Here is a 15,276-nt window from a genome sequence, read left to right on the forward strand (position 1 = left end):
AACAAGTCTGGTAAATGTTGCAAATGTTCCTACCATGTGTGTCTAAAAATCACCAGGTCATCAATAAATATAACACAATTGGGTAATCCCTCAATGATCATATTGGCTAGTGTCTGAAATGTGGCTGGAGCATTTTTCCTACCAAATGGCATGACTTTAAACTGATACAGTCCATTGGGCATTACGAAAGCTGAAATTGCCTTTGCTGTTTTTGACAAAGGTAACTGCCAGTATCCTCTGAGCAAGTTCAACTTAGAAATATAAATTGCTTGCCCCATCTTTTCAACACAGTTTTCCAAATGCGGAATCAGATATGCATCAGTCTTTGTAACTGCATTGATTTTGCAACAGTCCACACATAATCATTGAGTATCATTTGGTTTTGGCACGATTACTAAAGGGTGAGCTCCAGTCACTGTAACTCATTTCGATAATGTCGTCTTGGAGCATGTGTTCAATTTCCTTTTGAACCTGTGTCTAATTTAGAGGGTTATTCCTGTAAGGATATTGCTTACTTGGAACAGTATCTCCTATATTTACGTCACGCATAAAAGTTGATGCTTTGATAAGATAGACCAAAGAATTGGGGAAATATGTCACTGAATATTCGTATTCACCATGTTAGTACTTCCGATCTTATTTCCACATATCTCCATATGCGATAGTAATAACTCTTTCAGGTCATTTCGATTTTCATCTGGAAGGTAACTCAATAATTTATCTCAATTTTTGATAACTTCCTGTTGATCAATTTAATTTGAGGAATGTCCAGTTCAGAAATCTCTGAACTTGGTTCTTCCCTCTGTGTTGTGACCGATAACACAGTCTCCTTTGGCTTTCCTTCCCTGTCAAAAAAACTTTTGAACATATTCATATGACACACTCTGCAAGATTTCTTTCTGTCTGGCGTCCTTATCCAAGTTCACCTTTGGGTGGCAGGGTGGCTCAGTGGTTAGCACTACTGCCTCAAAGCACCAGGGACCTGGGTTCAATTCCAGCCTTTGGCGATTGCGTAAAGTTTGCATGTTCTCCCTGTGTCTGCGTGGGTTTCTGTTGGATGCTCTGGTTTACTACCACAATCCAAAGATGTACAGTGTTCAGGAATGCGTAGGTTAGGTACATTAATCAGAGTAAATGCAGACCGGTAAAGGAATGGGCCTTGGTTACTCTTCGTAGCATTGGTGTGGACTTGTTTGGTCAACATGCCCTGTTTCCACACTTTGGGATTCTATGATTCACTCAATTACCTTTCAAATTGATAAGATCCAGTAATCCTTGCTTTTAAAGGTTCACCTATCACTGGAAGTAACACTAACGCCTTATCTTCGATAGCAAAATTGCAACTTTTTGATTTCTTGACTGTTTCCTGTTTCGTTGTATGCTGTGATACTTTTAACTGATTTCTAGCCAACTCCCCCACTCTATTTAATTGTTTCCAAAAATTTAACACATAGTTTAAATATGTGGCCTCTGAATTCTGACTTAGCACTTTCTCCTTAATCAATTTTAATGGTCCTCTCACTTTATGCCCAAAAGCTAATTCAAATGGACTGAATTTGGTTGAATCATTTGGAGCATCTCTGATTGAAAAAATTGCAAATGAAATTCCCTTATCCCAATCATCTGGACTGGTGGGCGGCATGGTGGCACAGTGGTTAGCACTGCTACCTCACAGCGCCTGAGACCCGGGTTCAATTCCCGACTCAGGCGACTGACTGTGTGGAGTTTGCACATTCTCCCTGTGTCTGCGTGGGTTTCCTCCCACAGTCCAAAGATGTGCAGGTCAGGTGAATTGGCCACACTAAATTGCCCGTAGTGTTAGGTAAGGGGCAAATGTAGTGGTACTGGTGGGTTTCACGTCGGTGTGGACTTGTTGGGCCGAAGGGCCTGTTTCCACACTGTAAGTAATCTAATCTATAAAACCTCAACTTGACCTTTAATGTCTAACACCACCTTTCCAGCACTCCCTGCGATGCTGGATGGTACACAGTGGGTTTGAATTGTTTTATTTCTAAGCTGTCCATAACTTGAATAATTTTGATGTAAAGTTTGACCCTTAATCTGACTGTATCTCGGGGGTAGTTGGTACGTGGTGAAAAATTTGAGTAATTCCTCTACAATCGTTTTAGCTGTGATATTTCATATCGGAACAGCCTCTGGAAATTGAGCAGACACATTCACTATTATTAATAAATAGTGATTCCCACGCTTTGTTTCAGGTAAAGGTCATACACAATTAGTTAAGACTCTTGTTAAAAGTTCCTCAAATGCACGAGTAAGTATTAAAGGTGTAGGTTTTATTATTGCCTGTGATTTTACAACTACTTGACATGTATGACATGTCTGGGAAAATTCAACTACATCCTGGTGCAGTGCAGGCCAGTAAAAATGTTTTTGTATTTTAGCTTCAGTTTTTCGAATTCCTAAATTACCCCAAAAGGTCGTTCATGTGCCATTTGCAACACCACCTTTCTATAACCCACTGGCAATACGACTTGATGAACTTCTGTCTGAAACTTCTGAACTTTCTCATCTTCCTGAATATGTGGTGGTCTCCATTTCCTCATTAAGACATCATTTTTAAGATAATAACGTTCAGGGATGCATTTGGATTTTTTTCTTTGTATACCTTTTGGTACAATTGCTTTAAATTTTCATGTTGCTGATGTAACTGTTCATTTAACTAAGCTAAAGATGTCTGCTTTGTCATCTATCAGCTCCTGGTTTTTGTCCACCATCTGATCAAACATAATCTCTGCTAATTCCACTTCAACTTTCTTAACTGTGCTCTTTGATCTCTCCTGTTTCTACTGATGACTTTGTGACCTCACTATCACACAGTCAGGAAAAGTCCTAGGATATGTGCCCTGTAATAGCTCAGTTGCCTGAGTTTCCACTGGCTTTTCAACTACAGCAGACACTCTTACCTGTGAAACAGCTATATCAAGGACAATTGTATTTCTGGAGCTGAGAGTTTGTCCACTACTCCTACTATGACTTTGTGACTCTTCACTGGACACTGTAACCTCACTCTACATAATTGAGTGCTTCTTGACTCACCATGAATTCCCATTACTAGTATCTTTTCTGGGAACATGCCCTCATCTATTTTGAAAGCCCTTATCCACCTATCAAAATTATTTTGCTTGATCCTTTCAAACTCAATGTAGGTTTGACCAGGGTCCCTTCTTATATTTCTGAAATGTTGTCTGTAGGCTTCTGGCACAAGTTCATATACACTAAAAAAGGCTCTTTCACCTCCTCATAAGCCCCAGATACCTCCTCTGATAGTGATGTGAATACCTCACTAACTTTACCAACAAATTTTGTTTGGATCAACAAAAGCCACATGGTCATTAGCACTGCATTTGTTTAGCCACCTTTTCAAAGGAGATGAAAAATTTCATGTTTCCTCATCCTGCAGCTTTACAGATTGAGAGGATCCTGTATTTCTTAATATTATAACCTCTTTACCTGCTGCTCCTGACCTATGTGAGTAAACTTTATCTTTGCAGGTATTTGTTTTAAGATCCTCTGATCAGGTTGTACATTCTGGTGCAGCTTTCCAGCCTCCACTATGTTTTCTGTTACCATTCCAAATTTAAATTTACTGGCTTTCTAACTTCTCTGTCCCATTCAAGGGTTTCCTTTTTACCCTCTGATACGTTATTCTTATGATCTTTACCGAGATCTACCTTTCTCTTTCCAAGCAAGGATTTCTCCTATCCCCAGTTTCTAAACCTCATTGATTTTGGAAGCCAAACTTTGATTTATGGACCAACTCATAATCATCTGCCATTTCAGCTGTTAATCTCACCATTTTAACTCTCTGCTCTTCCACAAGTTTTCACTACTTCAGGAAGTGAATTTTTGAACTACTCCAAAATAATTATCTCTCTAAGAGTGTCATTGGTTTGGTGTATTTTTAATCTCCTTATACACCTATCAAAATTATTTTGTTTGATCCTTTCAAACTCAAAGGGTCCCTTCTTAGATTCCTGAAACCTTGTCAGCAGGCTTCTGGCACAGACTCATATGCATTTAGGTTGGTTTTATTCACCTCCTCATAAACCCCAGATACCTCTTCTGATAGTGATGTGAATACCTCACTAGCTCTGACTGCAAGTTTTGTTTGGATCAACAAAAGGCACTTGGTCACTGGCTACCACATTTGTTTAGTCACCTTTTCGAAGAAGCTGATAAAGGCTTCCACATGTTTCTCAACAAATTTGGGCAATGCTTGAATATATTTAAACAATTTCTCACCAGGCTTTCAGCCACCATGGGCTTGCTCATCCTCACTCTCTTCCCCATTAAGCTTATCTTCAGCCTCATCTCCATCCTACCAAGCTGACTTTCCTGTCTAAGTGCCAATGTCTGAAATTCAAATTCTCTCTCTTTCTTCCTTTCCTCTCTCTCTTTTTCTTTTTGTTCTGCTAAAGCGATTTGTTCTTTTTCTCTTTCCTCTGTTTTTAATTCGAACTGTTTCATTTCTGTTATCCTTTCCTTGTCTTTTGCCTCTGACTCACGCTGTTTCCTTTTCAATTGAATTTTAGCCATCTCTGAAGATTCTGACGATGTTTCCAGTAAATCTACATGCTGAGCTATTGCCGTAACTTTCCCTCCTTTCCTCACGGAAGGAGGCAGCTCCAGCTGCAGCTCCAGCGTGTCTGCTAACTCCAGCAGGTTGTCCTTAATCACCTTTTGCAAAACCCTTAAAGTCTTTTCCTCCATCCCCAGAAAATTCCTGGTGACTGAATGAGCCAGTGCTACCCCAAGCACTGTTTAAACCAACCAAATTCAACATCCAGAACAAAAGGTACTAACACCTACCACTTGCTGCCTTAGAATCCAATAACCCTAATCCTAATTTGGAATTTATTAGATTAGATTACTCACAGTGTGGAAACAGGCCGTTTGGCCCAACAAGTCCCCACCGACTCGCTGAAGCGAAACCCACCCAGACCCATTCCCCTACATTTACCCCTTCACCTAACACTATGGGCAATTTAGCATGGCCAATTCACCTAACCTGCACATCTTTAGACTGTGGGAGGAAACCGGAGCAAACCACGCAGACACAGGGAGAATGTGCAAACTCCACACAGACAGTTGCCCGAGGTGGGGATTTGAACCCGGGTCTCTGGCGCTGTGAGGCAGCAGTGCTAACTGTGCCACCATGCTGCCCGTCAACTATAGAACTATAGAACAAATCCTGCAAAAAGCCCCCAGTCTGTTATGAACCAGGCCAGACGCCCTCAATACTTTTCAAGAAGGTAGCTCAGACCCTAACTTTTACGCAGGTGAATAGTGGATAGTCCAGGAGGGATGGAGGTTGTCAAACCACTTAGTTTTAAACAAAACAGAATTTATTTACATGATAACTGAGTGAAACACAAACAAAAGAGAGCAACTTAACCTATCCGAACAACCAATAGATTATATCACCTTAATTATACTGTTCCCAAAGCTTGCAACAATCTCCATAAACACCACTTGACACAAAAGATAAAATCAAACATAGGGTCTTACAGGAAGGAAGGCAGTATGAAACACCCTCTTCCTGTGTAGCTGTTTCTTTGAGCAGCAGCCTCAAACTGTCTGACTGCTTTCAGTGAATAGCCAAGTCAAACCAGAGAAAGGCTGAGCTGAGAGAACCGTCCCCTCCCTTTTCATTGTACAAGTGTTTTTTTGTAAACTTAAAAGCCTTCTGCCTGAGGCACTATGTATTGGTTATAATCAAATTGGCCCTAAAACCCGTCCAAGCCAGATTTTTCGGAATTACTGCTTTTACGACCTCTCTGAAAAAAAAAGACAAGGATAGCATAATCTTGTTAAAGGAGCAGCATTATCACAGACCATTCATCAGAATTAATTTTAACTGGGAAGAGGTTGGTATATATGCTCAAGATGGGGTTGGGGGGGAAGGAGATGAGTGAATGGTAGGTGGAAATGGAGACCAGAGAGAGAGAAAAAAAACATTGGACAGATAAAAGTCAGCCTGGGAGAGTGATTAGCTACTAATAGGGACCATTGGTGGTTGACAGTGGGTTGTTTTTGGTAGTAATCCATGTGATGACAACGTCTGGTGTGTGAGGGTGGGTGTAGGATATAAAGAAGGTGCTCAGGCCATAAAAGTATTGAGTCCTGAGATTGAAGGGTCCCCAAGTGAAAATGAGATGCTGTTCTTCCAGGTTGTGCTGAGCTTTACTGAACCACTACAGCAAGCCTGAGACAGAGATATTAGCCAGGGGACATGGTGGTCTACTGAAGAGGTAGATAGGAAGCTCAGGGTCATTTTTGCAAACGTAACATAAGTGTTCTACAAAGCAGACACCTACTCTGCACTTCATACTCCCAGTGTAGAGGAGAACACATTGTGAACTGACAAGAGTGCGATTGCAAGGGAAGGTGCTGTGGGGGTGCTAGGAATGGAGGAGGAGTGGACCAAGATCTCACAGAGGAAATGGTCCAAGTGGAAGGCTGACAAGGTAGGGCTACAACAAGGAATAGACTGGAACAAGGACTCCACAAAGAGACTTGGCTTGACACAAATGCTATGCCACACGACTCAGAATCCGGTTACATTTTCCCCATATCTATATCTTGGATATGTGTACAATTTCCTCCTGGGATCCCACCATCACAGAAATCAATCTTCAGCTTGGACAGATCAAAGGCCGAATCACTAACCATACAGAACACAAAGGGACAGCTATGACATTGTTAGATTGTGTGACATGGTTAATCTTGAGTCATCAGCCTGACGTAGATCTCCATGTTGCTGTTTCAAGTAATTTCAATGTAATCTGAAGAGTTGTAAAGCCAGGCATGTTAGACTAATACCGTATGTCAGGGTCTAAACCAATTGTTATTGATACATTATTATTTTGGTATGCAAGTCTGGTCTGCTGAGACACAATGGAAAGTAAACATCTAGTGAGTTCATTCAAAAACATAATTACTCTGTAAGCTGAATTTCAGGAAACTCAATGCATTTCCATTAGTTGAACTCCCCCAGCATCACTGATTGTGCAATTGATGTACATGTAAGGAAATCGATCAGTGATTATTAGGGATCTATCTTACCTTCTGGTTCAACAGAAATGGAATATTCTTTTCTGTGTGGATGTTTTCCTGTAAAATGTTGAATTTTTTTGATAATTAGTTCAATTTCTAAGGTGGAACAGATTATCTGCAATGAGAAAAGTTGAAATATTACAGCTGTAATTGTAAAGACAGATAGCAAAGGTCTTTTCCCAAGGGTGGGGGGAGTTCAAAATGAGAGGGCATATTTTTAAGGGGAGAGGAGGAAGTTTTAAAAATAATGTGAGGGAGCAACATTTTTACACAGAGAGTTGTTTACATGTTAAATGAACTACTAGAAAAATCATAAAATCCCTACAATGTGGAATGAGGCCATTCAGCCTATCAAGTCCACACTGACCCTCCCAACAGCAGCACACCCTATAACCCTGCATTTCTCATGGATAATCCACCTAGCCTGCAGATCCTTGGACTGTGGGTGGAAACCAGAACACCTTGAGGAAGCCTACGCAGACAGCAATGCAAACTTTGCACAGACAGTTGCCTAAGGGTGGAATTGAACCAAAATCCATGGCACTGTGAGGCAGCAGTGTTAAACATTGAGCCAGGAATCCACTCCAGTCTTTCAAGGTAACCTCAGCCAGTGATGTGAGTTGAACTCATACTGCTGGCATCACACTTGCTTTATAAACCAACCACCTAGCCAACTGAGCTAAATACAAATCTAGTGTTGGATGCCGCTACAATTGCATTGTTTAAAAGACATTTGGATAAGTGCATGAATAGGAAAGGTTCGGAGGGATATGGGCCAAAAAGAGGCAAGTGGGACAAGTTTAATTTGGGAACATGATCAGCATGGGCAAATTGCATCGTACGGTCTGTTTCTCTGCTGCATGACTCTATGATTCTGTTTTGATTGTGGACTAAAATTGGAGAAAAGTTTTAAAAATCAAGATTGTTGAGGGATTGCCTCACTTATTAGATTATTTACAGTGTGGAAACAAGCCCTTCGGCCCAACAAGTCCACACCGACCCGCCGAAGCACAACCCACCCATACCCCTACATTTACCCCTTACCTAACACTACGGGCAATTTAGCATGGCCAATTCACCTGACCCGCACATCTTTGGACTGTGGGAGGAAACTGGAGCACCCAGAGGAAACCCACACAGACACGGGGAGAATGTGCAAATTCCACACAGTCAGTAGCCTGAGGCGGGAACTGAACCCAGGTCTCTGGCGCTGTGAGGCAGCAGTGCTAACCGCTGTACCACCTTGCTCCCCAAAACAAGAAACCAAAAAACAAGAAACTGACACATGTTGTAAATGTTATTTCACAGTTGCTGGAGTAGATAGTTAACAGACATAAGGAAATAAGAACCAAGAGCAGGAGTAGGTAATTCGGCCCCTTGAACTTGCTCAGTGTTTCATACGATTGTGGTTAATCATATCTTGGACTCAACTCTACCTTCTTTTCTGCTCTCCATAACTCTTCAACCCATTACTAATTAACTTTCTCCTCTTAAATTTACTCAATGTCCCAGAATCCTCCAGACTCTGGGGTACTGAATTTCATAGGTGCATGACCCATTCAGAGAATTGATAGCTCCTCATCTGTGTTTTAAATCTGCTATCCCAACTTAAACTGTGACCACAATCACAGGACAGCGGTCATGGGAGCCCTGCTGGAGGCCCTGGAGTAATTGAGACCCTGGAGTCTGTAACAAGGAGAAAGGGAGGCCACCTTTGAAGGAAATGTAAAGATGAACTCGACTGCATTAATATCTTGCATTATATTCTGTGTTTCAAGATGATACAGGAGTGTGGTAGCACAAAGCATCACTTTTCACTGTATTTGGTATATATGAGACAATAATAAATCTAACTAAATCTGACCTCTTGTTCCAGATTGTCCCAAGTGAGTACAGATCCTTTCTATGTCTACTTTGTCAATCCCCTTCACCATCTTATATATCTTAATTAGATCTCCTCTCATTCTTTTAAACTCCAGACGGTATTGGTCTAACCTCCTTAATCTCTCATCATAAGACAAGCCCCTCATCTCTGGAATTAAAGTAAAGAACTTCCTCTGTTCTACCACCAATATAAGTACATTCCTCCTCAAGTAAGGGGACCAAAACAGTATGCAATACTCTAGGTACATTCTCACCAATGCCCTGCATGTTTGCAACAATACTTCCCTACTTTTCTACTCTATTCCTTCAGCAATTAACACCAAAATTCAATTTCCCTTTCTTATTACCTGTTACACCTTAATTTTAGTTTCCTGAAATTCATGCACAAGACACCCAGATCCCTCTGCACTGAAGCACTCTCAATTTTCTCTCCATTTAGACAAGAAAAGGCCTTTCTATTCCAAAATGGATTACCAGAGACTTACCAACTAACTTTATCCACCAAATTTTGGCCTATTCACCTAACCTATCCACACCATTTGTAAATTTTTTCATTGCAAATTACTTGCCCACCTAGTGTCATTTGCAAATTTGACTGTTGTATTTTCTATTCATGCATCCAAGTCACTAATATTAGATTACTTACAGTTTGGAAACAGGCCCTTCGGCCCAACAAGTCCACACCAACCTGCCGAAGCGCAACCCACCCATTCCCCTACATTTACCCCTTTACCTAACACTATGGACAATTTAGCATGGCCAATTCACCTGACCTGCACATCTTTGTGACTGTGGGAGGAAACCGGAGCACACCCACACAGACATGAGGAGAACGTGCAAACTCCACACAGTCAGTCACCTGAGTCAGGAATTGAACCCGGGTCTCTGGCGCTGTGAGACAGCAGTGCTAACCACTGTGCCACCCTGCCGCCCACTTAAAATATGGAGCACTTCACGAATTTGCATGTCATCCTTGCGCAGGGACTGTGCTAATCTTCTCTGTAGTGTTCCAATTTCAGTATGTGTGCTGCCGAAGCGAGCATAAATATAGATTATAAATAAGTGGAATCCAAGAACTGAACCCAATGGAGCCCCAATAATTACATCTTGCAAACATCGGCCCATTTATCCTGGCTGTGTGTGTTCTGTTGGTTGGCTAATCCTCTATCCAAGCTAATAAATTACCTCTAACCCCATATGATCATACTTTTTGTATTAACCTTTTGTGTGGCACTTTGTTGAATGTTTTCTGCAAGTCTAGACATTCTACATCTACAGGATTGCCATTATCCATTTGCTACATATAACATAGGAAATAGAACATTACAGCACGGAAAAGGGCCTTCGGCCCACAATATTGCACCGACCTGTGGAACCAATCTGAAGGCTACAAATCCTATGCTATTCCACTTTCATCCATGTGTTTATTGAATGGCCATTTAAATGCCCTTACAGTTGGTGAGTTGGCTACTGTTGCGGGCAGGGTGTTCCACGCCCCTACTACTCTCTGTATAAAGAAACTACCTCTGACACCTATATGTCCTATATTTAAATTTATAATATATCAATTTAAAATTATGTCCCCTTGTGCTAGCCATCAGTCATCTGAGGAAAAAAGCTCTCACTGTCTACCTGGTCTAACCCTCTGTTTATCTTGTATGTCTCAATTAAGTCACCTCTCAACCTTCTTCTCTCTAATGAAAACAGCCTCAAGTCCCTCAGCCTTTCCTCATAAAGACCTTCCCTCCATACGAGGCAACATCCTAGTAAATCTCCTCTGAACCCTTTCCAAAGCTTCCACATCCTTCTTTTAAGTTGGTGACCAGAACGGTATGCAATACTCCAAGTGCGGCTGCATCAGAGTTTTGTACAGCTGCAACATGACCTCATGGTGCCAAAACTCAATCCCTCTACCAATAAAAGTAAACACACCATATGCCTTCTTAGCAACCCTATCAATCTGGGTGGCAATTTTCATGGATCTATGTACATGGACACCGAGATCTCTCTACTTATCTACCATGAGCTCAGTACAGGGCAGCATGGTGGCTTAGTGGTTAGCACTGCTGTCTCACAGTGCCAGGGACCCTCGTTTGATTTCAGCCTCGGGCAATTGTCTTTGTGGAGTTTGCACATTCTCCCCGTGTCAGTGCGGGTCCCCTCCGGGTGCTCTGGTTTCCTCCCACAGTCCAAAAATGTACAAGTCACATGAACTTGCGGTGCTAAATTGCCCATAGTGTTAGTCAGAGGGAAATAGATCTGGGTGGGATACTCTTCAGAGGGTCAGTGTGGACTTATTGGGCAGAAGGTCTGTTTCCACACTGTAGGGAATCTAATCTATTCTTTCTTCCTGTTGCTCCTTCCAAAGTGAACTACCTCACACTTTTCTGCATTAAACTCCATTTGCCATCTCTCAGCCCAGCTCTGCAACTAATCTAGATCTTTCTATAATCTGCAACATCTTTCAGCACTATCCACAACTCCACCACCTTAGTGTCATCCTCGAATTTACTAACCCTTCCTTCTATGCCCTCATCTAGGTCATTTATAAAAATCACGAACGACAGATCCTTGTGGTACACCACTCGTAATGGAACTCCAAGATGAAAATTTCCCATCAACCACTACCCTCTGTCTTCTTTCAGCTAGTCAATTTCTGATCCAAGCGGCTAATCACCCTCAATCCCATGCCTCTGTATTTTGTGCAATAGGCTACTGTGAGGAGCCTTTCAAGTATCTTACTGAAATCCATATACACCACATCAACTGCTTTACCCTCATCCACCTGTTTGGTCACCTTTTCAAAGAACTCAATAAGGTTTGTGAGGCATGACCTACTCTTCACAAAACCACGTTGACTATTCCTAATCAATATATTTGTTTATAGATGATTATAAATCCTATCTCTTATAACCTTTCCAACACAACTGAAGTAAGGCTCACTGGTTATAATTACTGGGTCTATCTCTACTCCCCTTCTTGAACAAGGGAACAACATTTGCTATCCTCTAGGCATTGGGCACTATTCCAGTAGATAATGACAATGTAAAGATCAAAGCCAAGGGCTCTGCAATCTCCACCCTGGCCTCCCAGAGAATCCTAGGATAAATCCCATCCAGCCCAGGGGACTTATTTATTTTCACACTTGCCAGAATTGCTAACAACTCCTCTTCGTGAATCACAATCCCATCGAGCCTAATAGCCTGTGTTTCAGTGTTTTCCTCGAGAACACCTTTAAAGAACTTGTGCAAATTAGTCAAACATGATTTACCATTCAGAAACCCCAAGCCGACTCTGATAGATCGTATTTAGAACAGACAAGTTAAAGCCAAAGGTGGTTTACAAATAGAGATTTAGTCAGCAACAAGTAACTGATCTATGGGTTGGTGACCAGTTATGATGACAAAACTGTTCTGCCTGCCAACAACTATGTGATTGGTTGTCACATAGATGAACAGCTTGGGCCTGTGAATAAGAAATTGAGTCGCCATCAGATCTCCACATGCCCAAGACCTGTTTCAGTTCTCTGTGGCAAAATCTAGTTAAATCTTAAGAAAACAAATGAACATTTTATTCCAGCAGTTGCCATAAGCTGTGACTTTTAAACAATGAGTCAGAGATGTTTTATAAATGTGAACCAGTCATCCTGTGTCTCCTACCAACAAGTGAAAGTGTCTGGAGAAAGAAAATTAAGAAGTAGCGTTTTTGTCAGCAAAAGAATAATCTCATCAAATCCATGAACAGGACTTTGCTGTCATTCTAACCATAATTGTGTGTGTGTGTGTGTGTGTGTGTGTGTGTGTGTGTATGTGTGTGTGATTTGCTAATGGAGAAATTGAGGAAATAGTAGGCTTGAATTTGTGTACCATCTCAGTGACACAATTTCTGTCAAGACAACTGGAATAAAATCTATAGTTGCCCTTGATTTTCTATCCATTTATTTAATAATCCAGCAATTCAAAATATCAAGAAGCAGTTGGGGGAGCAGAACTCACTAACAGCAAAGGACACATCTGGGATTACATGAAATCAGTCTTAAGCATTTACACATAGTTTACAGACAAGCACAAGGCCAGCAGCTTGTCACTGACTGAGAGTCTGAGGGATGCCCAGGATAAACTGGAATACCAGCCCCAGGATCAAAGGTTACGGTAAAAATAATCTCAAGCAAGGGAGCCTTGTCTCCTCGATGGGATGGATCTCATGAGATAATATTAACAGGTAATAGGAGCATGCTTGTTAGTGAGAATTGAATTGGTAAAGAGAAACATTCTGTTCAATTAAAGCTGCAAAGAAATTAACAGCCGCAAACATGTCTGCTCCTCTCTTTCTCTCTCTCTCTCTCTCTCTCTCTCTCAGGTTTTAAGAGCCCTGCACCATATAATCACCAACAAGCAGCAAGAATGGGATTCATGACCTAAGGACAGAAGCTGAAATAACTTAAGGTCAAATATAAATGTATATGTGATGTAGTTAAGTGGCAACTGTAATTAATAATATCACAATTATGAGCATAAGCATGGAAATTGCAATTCTCTCTATCTTGATCTCACTGAGAACAGATGGGTACTTAATCTTAACACGATTATGTCATATGTTTATGCCAAACATACTAATGTCTCCAGTTGCTGGGTTTGTTCACACATTCCAATACATTCAAAGGTCAGTGTTCTTCTGAGACTTACTCCTTTCCTCGCATCTGAAGTGGCGGAATGGATCACTGACTAGAATGGATCCCTAATGGCAGGGATTCACTTGGCTGGCAAATCTTCTGCAGACACTAGGTTATGTTGGGTGGACATTAATGGTACCCAAAATAAGTGGAAATCAGCAGAGGACAGCTTTTCTGCTTTTGAAGGTTGGTACCTACCCCAATTCAATACCTCCCATATAGCACCATTTGTAACCATTACCAAGACATCAAGGGTGGGAAGACCAATTGTTCCTATTTATCCTAATAGATCTGAGCCGGGGGATCTTCAAGTCAGAGCATTCAATATTTTACTGGCACTTTGCCTACTCTAAACTTAATTTTACCAACCTCACCTCAGCACAAACTTTTAATCCTGTTCGGTTTCCTGAATATATAAGTCACTTTATCCCATACAATGGCACTTACTTTGTCTGTGGACACAATGTATACACATGGTTACCACCATCCTGGACAGCATCGTGTTACCTAGGTTATGTGGTGTCATTCATACACCATACGTCATCACTCCTGAAGGGATCATTAAGACACCTCAAACTTGCCATTACAGAAACAGAACCTTTTTTTTGCCATCTTCTTTCCTTGGTATGGTGTAGCCAAGCTTGCCAGAGAATCTGTCAATATGGCGGCTATCCTAGAAGAGGTAGCAAAGGACACATCTCAGGCCCTTGGCAAGATTAACCCTGAAATGATCGCCATCTGAACAGCATTACAGAAGTGGATGGCCTTTGATTAGCTACCAGCAGAAAAAAGAGGCACATGTAAACTCATTGGCAAGGAACATTGCACATACATCCCAGACAACGCTGAAGAAATGACTGATATTGCTGACCATATTCACAAGGAAGTGATCAAGCTTAAACAACCCCGGTTTCGAACCTATGGCTTTGGGCCATAGGATGGCTGGGATCCTTGGGAATATCCTTGGCCCAGGGAACAGTGATCTTGGTTGTTACATCCTTTCTTTTTATTTTGTTGTCACAATGTTCAAATGTTGTTTGCAGCAGCTATTGAAGGGAGGACCAACTCAACTACATGCTCCACCTTCCCATATATACTGAGGGATGAACAACTAGAATACGCCGAGCACAGCATCATTGTAGGAGATAACTGGATCACACCTCTGCATTGGTGGTTCAGTGGTAGAATTCCTGCCTGCCACACGGGAGGCCTGGGTTTGATTCCCGGCCATTGCAACATTTTTTGAGATTCTGAAGGGAGATTACAGAGAGTTAGGCCAAAATTTAAAAAGGAGGTCCTCAAAGGTAGTAATATATGTATTACTCCTAGTGCTACAAGCTAGTGAGGGCAGGAATAGGAGGACAGAGCAGATGAGTGCATGGCTGAGGAGCTGGTGTATGGAAAAGGATTAGCATTTTTGGATCATTGCAATATCTTTTGGGGTAGAAGTGGCCTGTACAAGAAGGACGGGTTGCACCGAAATTGGAAGGGAACTAATATACTGACAGGGAAATTTGCTAGAGTTGCTCGGGAGGATTTAAACTAGCAAGGTGTGGGGTGGGGGATGGGGGTAGCGGGGGAGGTGCTGGTGGGACCCAGGGAGATCGTGAGGAAATAGATCAATCTGAGACTGGTACAAT

At 41.6% G+C, this 15,276-nt stretch overlaps 2 non-coding genes across 2 annotated transcripts; one reads left to right on the top strand and one right to left on the bottom strand.

Annotated features, from left to right (window-relative positions):
* Positions 1 to 9,900: 9,900 nt before the first annotated feature.
* Positions 9,901 to 10,007, bottom strand: LOC132821991 (U6 spliceosomal RNA). Its single transcript, XR_009645378.1, has one exon. It is a non-coding gene; the product is annotated as a U6 spliceosomal RNA (small nuclear RNA).
* A 4,793-nt stretch (positions 10,008 to 14,800) lies between these two features.
* On the top strand, positions 14,801 to 14,871 carry trnag-gcc (transfer RNA glycine (anticodon GCC)). Its single transcript has one exon. It is a non-coding gene; the product is annotated as a tRNA-Gly (tRNA).
* The last annotated feature ends 405 nt before the right edge of the window (positions 14,872 to 15,276 follow it).

The sequence above is a fragment of the Hemiscyllium ocellatum genome, chromosome 13, assembly GCF_020745735.1.
Source record: "Hemiscyllium ocellatum isolate sHemOce1 chromosome 13, sHemOce1.pat.X.cur, whole genome shotgun sequence".
Lineage (NCBI taxonomy): Eukaryota > Metazoa > Chordata > Chondrichthyes > Orectolobiformes > Hemiscylliidae > Hemiscyllium > Hemiscyllium ocellatum.